Source organism: Polypterus senegalus, chromosome 5 (genome assembly GCF_016835505.1).
Source record: "Polypterus senegalus isolate Bchr_013 chromosome 5, ASM1683550v1, whole genome shotgun sequence".
NCBI lineage: Eukaryota > Metazoa > Chordata > Cladistia > Polypteriformes > Polypteridae > Polypterus > Polypterus senegalus.
Window position 1 is genome coordinate 13151437 of NC_053158.1, and position 6394 is coordinate 13157830.

The 6394-nt window shown below is 39.8% G+C and overlaps 1 protein-coding gene across 1 annotated transcript in view; it reads right to left on the reverse strand.

The window, feature by feature from the left end:
- LOC120530070 (cadherin-7-like) overlaps positions 1-3450 on the reverse strand; it is a 139839-nt gene extending 136389 nt beyond the window's left edge. Inside the window, exon 1 of the mRNA XM_039754217.1 lies at positions 3266-3450. The gene's annotated coding sequence lies outside the window, so the exon portion shown is untranslated. The remainder of the gene's footprint in view (positions 1-3265) is intronic.
- Positions 3451-6394: the final 2944 nt, after the last annotated feature.

Here is a 6394-nt window from a genome sequence, read left to right on the forward strand (position 1 = left end):
CAACGCTTTTTAGATGTTAGAGCAGAAGAAATCTCCTCATCAAATCTCTTTTGTAAAGCATCCTGCAGTTTCAAAATGTCTTCTTCCAAGGCTTCCATGTTCAGCAGGCACTTTTGAGTGACTTCCTGTGTGTATTGTTGGCAAAAAGCCTTTATCTGAACTTTCAAAATGTCCCACCACTGTTTGTGTGAATCAAATGTAGATTTGGTAACAGTCCACTGCTTCCAAAATAATTCAAAACATTTGACAAAATGGGCATCTTCTAGTAGTGAAACCAGAAAGTTTTGAAAAAAGGTTTCTTTTTAGGGATGACAACTTTCAACCCCACCAAACAATGGTCAGAAAAGCCAACAGGAGAGACAGCGGCAGAAGTGACAGTGTTCAGATTATAACTGGGAAAATTAAAAACGATCTAATCGAGCCATGGAAATATTTCTATCCAGGTGTACTGTCTGTCTGATGGGAATTTATGAGGGTTACATTCACGTAATCGGCCCGTTTTAAAAGGGCTGTTAGGACTTGAGCAGAGCCAGGATGAGGTTCAACACCATTGTGATCCAACATGTAATTAACTGTGCAATTAAAATCACCATCCACCAGCACCAACTTGCCCTTAACAAAAGAATCGACCACCTTTCGTAACGATTCAAAAAAACAAATCCTTTCTCTCCCATTGGTAGGAGCATAGACCACATCCTGATCCTGATCTCCGTCTTTGACCTGAACCACTAGTAATCATCCAGCCACCAACTCACTGATGGCAGTGACCTGGAATTGCACCAATTTTGAAAACAATATAGCCACCCCAGCACTAAGACTTGAACCATGGCTAAGAAAAACCTGACCCCCCATTCTCATAGCCAGTCTGGTTCATTCTGAAGGTCAGAATGAGTCTCCTGGAGCAGGCTGACATGCAATGCTTTCTGTTCTAAGAATTTAAAAACCACAGCCCTCTTTGTCCCTCCTCTACAGCCATTAACATTCAAACTCCCAATGTGAAGTGACTGCATGGAAAAAAAAGCCAATGGAAGTCCACAGTAAAAGACACCACACCAAACAAATAGCTGACTAAAGAGACAATCCATTATCCATTTGAGTTCAGTTACTTGCACACTTTGCAGATAACATACTTTAATCTGGTTGCCTCTTTTTGCTCCATGCCTAACTGAACTGCTTCACGCATAACTCTTTGTGCAGACACAAGAAATAACTGCAGATCTGGAAAATGATCTTCAACCTTCACTCCTTTCTTGCCATCAATAAACACCAAAAACGTCCTAATACTGGCAAGTACTATAACTGCCTCTTAGCAGATGCTGAGTGGTGTCAATGTCACTCTCACCCTCCACACTGACCCTTAACTCGTTGGCGATGTCACTTTGGTTTGTCACACACTTGCTATGTGCCTCAGATGACACAAGACTTTTCTTTGCCTGTCCTCTATCCATTGATTGCTCCTTCCTTTTTGGAGTGGAAACTTTAACGTGCTCATTGCTTGCACTTACTCCTTCACACACCGCGGCACTGCCGCTTACCACCGCCGTCAGTCTCGGCTCTCTCACATCTCTGCCCCTCAGCACCCCCCTTCAATAAGCTGTCTGGCAGGAGACAATAATCAGAAGCGTTCACTTCAACAATCTTATCAGTGATCTGAGGCTCGTTTACAGCCGGGACCAGTGACGCAGTGACTTCTCCCAAGCAAACTGCCGCTGCCGCCACCCCAGTGCTGTTGATCTCAGGCAATACGTCAACTTCAGTCGGTGTGCTCTCTGCTGGTTCGCGGAGCTCAGAACTGACTGATAGGCGATCAGCTGAACTGCCGGCCTTGGTCGCTATATCTGTAATATTGAAGCAGACTCTTCTCAGGAGCCGCTGTCACCAAAGTACTAAGGGGCTGATCACAAACAACACCTGCTGCAGCCATTGACTCCTTCATATCAGTCACACACTTATCCATACTTTCAATCTATTCGCCACTCTCAGATTCAAGCTCTCTATCTTCAGTGTTCTCTTCATCTAAAGTAGTAGGAGAACCCGCAAATACCATTGATCCAGTTTTACACTGTGAAGCCTTGTGTCCTGCTCTACCGCAAGTGAAACATTTCATGGATTCAGATGTGACAAAAACAACATAGTCACTGCCGTCCACTTTAAATTGGAGGGCTACATTGATATCGTCATTCATGTTGTTTAGTATCATATATACTTGTCTGCGAAACGAAACAACGTGCTTTAATTCATTTTAAAGATGTGAAGAACACTATAGATAGATAGATAGATAGATAGATAGATAGATATGAAAGGCACTATTTAATAAATAGATAGATAGATGTGAACGACACTCAATAGATAGATAAATAGATAGAGAGATGTGAACGACACTATACAATAGATAGATAGATAGATAGATAGATATGAAGGCACTATATAATAAATAGATATGAACAACACTATACAATAGATAGATAGATAGATAGATAGATAGATAGATAGATAGATAGATAGATAGATAGATAGATAGATAGATAGACAGATGTGAATGAAACTATAGATAGATAGATATGAAAAGCACTATATAATAAATAGATAGATGTGAACAACACTATATAATAGATAGATAGATAGATAGATAGATATGAAAGGCACTATATAATAGATAGATAGATAGATAGATAGATAGATAGATAGATAGATAGATAGATAGATAGATAGATATGAAAGGCACTATATAATAGATAGATAGATAGATAGATAGATAGATAGATAGATAGATAGATATGAAAGGCACTATATAATAGATAGATAGATAGATAGATAGATAGATAGATATGGAAGGCACTATATAATAGATAGATAAAAGATAGATAGATGGATAGACATGAATGAAGCGATAGATAGATATAAAAGGCACTATATAATAGATAGATAGATAGATAGATAGATAGATAGATAGATAGATAGATAGATAGATGTGTTTGGTTAGTTGTTTGAGTGTGTCTGTAATGTCTCTGTGTTGTGTTCCTGCCTTGCTATTAGCACCGATTGTGGCTCCTCCTGGATTTCTATTAGATCTCGATACAAATATATTTTAATACACATTCACTACAGAATGTTTTCATCATAAAATATGAATTGATAGTTTTACATTGAACCTCAGTTTCACAGAATCTAATTTCAATAACCAAGGAGCATCTCTATTTAAATATTATAGAAGGTTTATATTTCACTTTTTCTTAAGTATTACAGAAGACCAAACTTTACTTACCTTTACTCTTCCACTATCACACAAGCTACTGGGCCGCAGCCACCACCTGTTGCTCCCAAATTTCCAAAGTATTCCCTGTGTGGTGTCATATGACAGAATATGAAAAAGAAACAAACCCGAGGAGCTTTAACTGTTACGTCCCAAGTGAGCTGTAGAGACTGACGCGATGCAGACTGGATTTGGAGTTAAGATTAAACAGTGGCACTTTTGTCCCAGAGAACATCAGGCTTCTTCTGGTTATGCAGGGCCTTCATTATAATGCAGACAGCCTGAGCCTGAAAGTACAAATGGATTTCTTTTTCCTTGAGAACAATAAAGTACTTATTGGAAACAAGCTGGGGTGGCATAGAGGCAATCCATCTTGTGTGAAAGTATTTTGCCAGAGAAAGGGCCATGCCCTCTGTTTGGGAATTACTCAAGAGGGACAAATGATCAATTTAAGGCAGACTCTTAAGTTACATGAAAGAGGTGCTTTTCCCTGAACCCCATGACAATGATTTTATCTAATTATTTTTCTTCTAAGGATTCTGCATAGGCCAACTAGAACATATAGTAATAAATGTAAATGGTTTATGCCTTTTAAGAAAGCTTTTATTAATATCTATTACCTTGTCTGAGAAAGGCATTAAAACTGCAACAAAAAAAAAGAGTTTTAGGTCAGCAGAGTAAAATTTCAAAGTTTTTAATTACTGGAGAAGCCGTATAGTCCACAAAGAGCAAGGCAATTTCATAATAAATAGGATTGAATAAATGGCAATATGTTTAAACATGAAAGAGCAAATGGCTGGTACAGACAGTTAGCAGCCTAGTGAGGAAATTATGTTTTAATTAAAACTGATGCTTTACAAAAAACGTAAGGTAAATATTCTAAAGTTCACGTTTAGAACATCTCATTTATTACAAATACTGATCAACTTTCAAGTAATTTTGACCCCATGGTATGAGCTTGATTGGAGATCAGAGACATGCTGTGACACTTGCATACTGTTTGTATGTGAAAGCTCAGGCCAAGCTCTCGGCCAGCGAGGTCACTTGTAACAACTGCTGAATCAGTTGGAAGTCTTCTGTGTAGGTGGCAAGAATGTCATTCATACTGCTGTGTGATGGACTCCACCGATGGAATATAAGAAACACTCTTTAAACGTGAAGAGTGCAATAATTGTTGGACTAGACCTCACCACTACCATCACATGTGGACCAGAATATAAAACTTTAATTGTCATCTGCCTAATGAATTACATTCTCGTGTAGTGAAATAACTATTACATGCATGCGATGACATTACAATAATGAAACTAGCTTTAGGAATTAGTGCTTGCCTTTTACTAAACATCCATCCAATTCAGAGTCAAAGGAGTTGGAGTCTCTCCAAACAGCACTGGCTACAAGCCCGGGGACAACCCTGGAATGTGCATTAGAACTCACTCAAGCAGAGACCCCCCAGCTCCCCCCACATCACACACACACACACAATTGCAGCACAAATTTCAAGTCACCCGTTAACTCGCTACTCAGGTCTGGCATGTGCGAGGAAGCCCAGAGTTCCTGCAGTAAAAGAAGAATGTCCACACTGCTCAAAGATCATGATTGCTCCAATCTCCTGGCGCTTTAATGCAGTAGGACTATCACATTGCAGAGGGTGCCTATTAAAGTTTTAATTCTTGTTTATTTTAGAGTTATTCTTAACATGTATCATCGCAGGGCACTTTACAGAGTAAATACGATTACAGTCCAGCTGCACAGTGTTTCAGTTCCCATAATTTATATGTACAACAGATGTGCACTCAAGTATGCAGAGAACATGATGTCATCTTGATATCACTCCGGATGACCTCATTCATCTTAAGAGCTGCTCACACATCTCTAAGTTTTTGTGCCTTCTTAGCAGGGATTAATTTAATAACAAACTATGCCCTCTTCATTGTGAGAAAAGGGGCTGAATGCACCACAAGGAGACACGGTCGCTCCTCCAAACCCCCTCTTAAACGGTGATACAACAGGAAACAAATAACAGTTATTGTTAACCTCCTCTTTGCTTGGTCAGCTGCTGGCTTGCTGCTGATGCCATGCTGTGTGATCTGCACTTTGTTTGCAAATCCCTTTCTTTTTCTGCCAGCGCTACACGTCGTTGTGAAGAGGGGGCTAAATGCACCCCAAGGAGTTGCGCTCACTCCTCTGAAATCCCCTCTTGAACAGTAGTACAATGGGAAACAAATAACAGTTAATTTTTTAACCTCCTCTTTGCTCAATCAGCTGCTGGATTGCTGCTGCTGCTGTGCCACATGATCTGCATCTCACGCGGCGCTTCAAACATTTAAAAGCCTGTGCAGCACCTGTCCTTTTGAGACTTATTTGCAAGGTCTGCTCCATCACAGGGTGAATTCTGGACACACGGGAAGCTTTTGTGGAAAAGAGGATAGTAGCAAAATTGAATGCCGTCATGAAGTTAAAAATGTATTTTTATTTACAAGGCGGCACGGTGGCACAGTGAGCAGCACTGCGGCCTTGCAGTTAGGAGACCCGAGTTCGCTTCACGGGTATGGAGGAATATTTCAGACAATATTAGATAAATAAATGATCAGCGTTGTAAAGTTGCTTGAAAAAGTTGCTGTGGATATGCACCTGACTTTATACTCATAAAAACAAGGATCAAATACTAAATATTAGTTGCCGCTGCTGTGGGCATTCCATGTCAAAGTACTTAAACTAATACAGCCGTTGCAGCTTACTGTATATCAAACTGGCTCATTCGCTTTGTGATCGTCTTCTCCGATACACCATATAGATCTGCAATCTGTCGTAATTTTACACCGCATAACAGAAGGTGTTCTATTGACTCAGCTGGAATGTCCAGAGCAGGGAACTGTGTCACCTGAACTGGAGTGTAGTCGAGTCCGTTCCGCCAGTTCTTCGATTTTTTCAAAAATAGTTTCATCTACTGTATATCGGAGTCTAAAAGAACTGCCAACATTGTAATTTCTTTCGATAAATCTTCAATTCTCTCTCTGAAATATGTAATATCTTCGGCAGTAGTAAGCATTTTTCTAATTAATTGTTGTGCTATCGATTCACCAATCAATAACTAGAGGCTGTGTTAGAGCCCACCCTCTTAACTTTGACGAGTGAAAG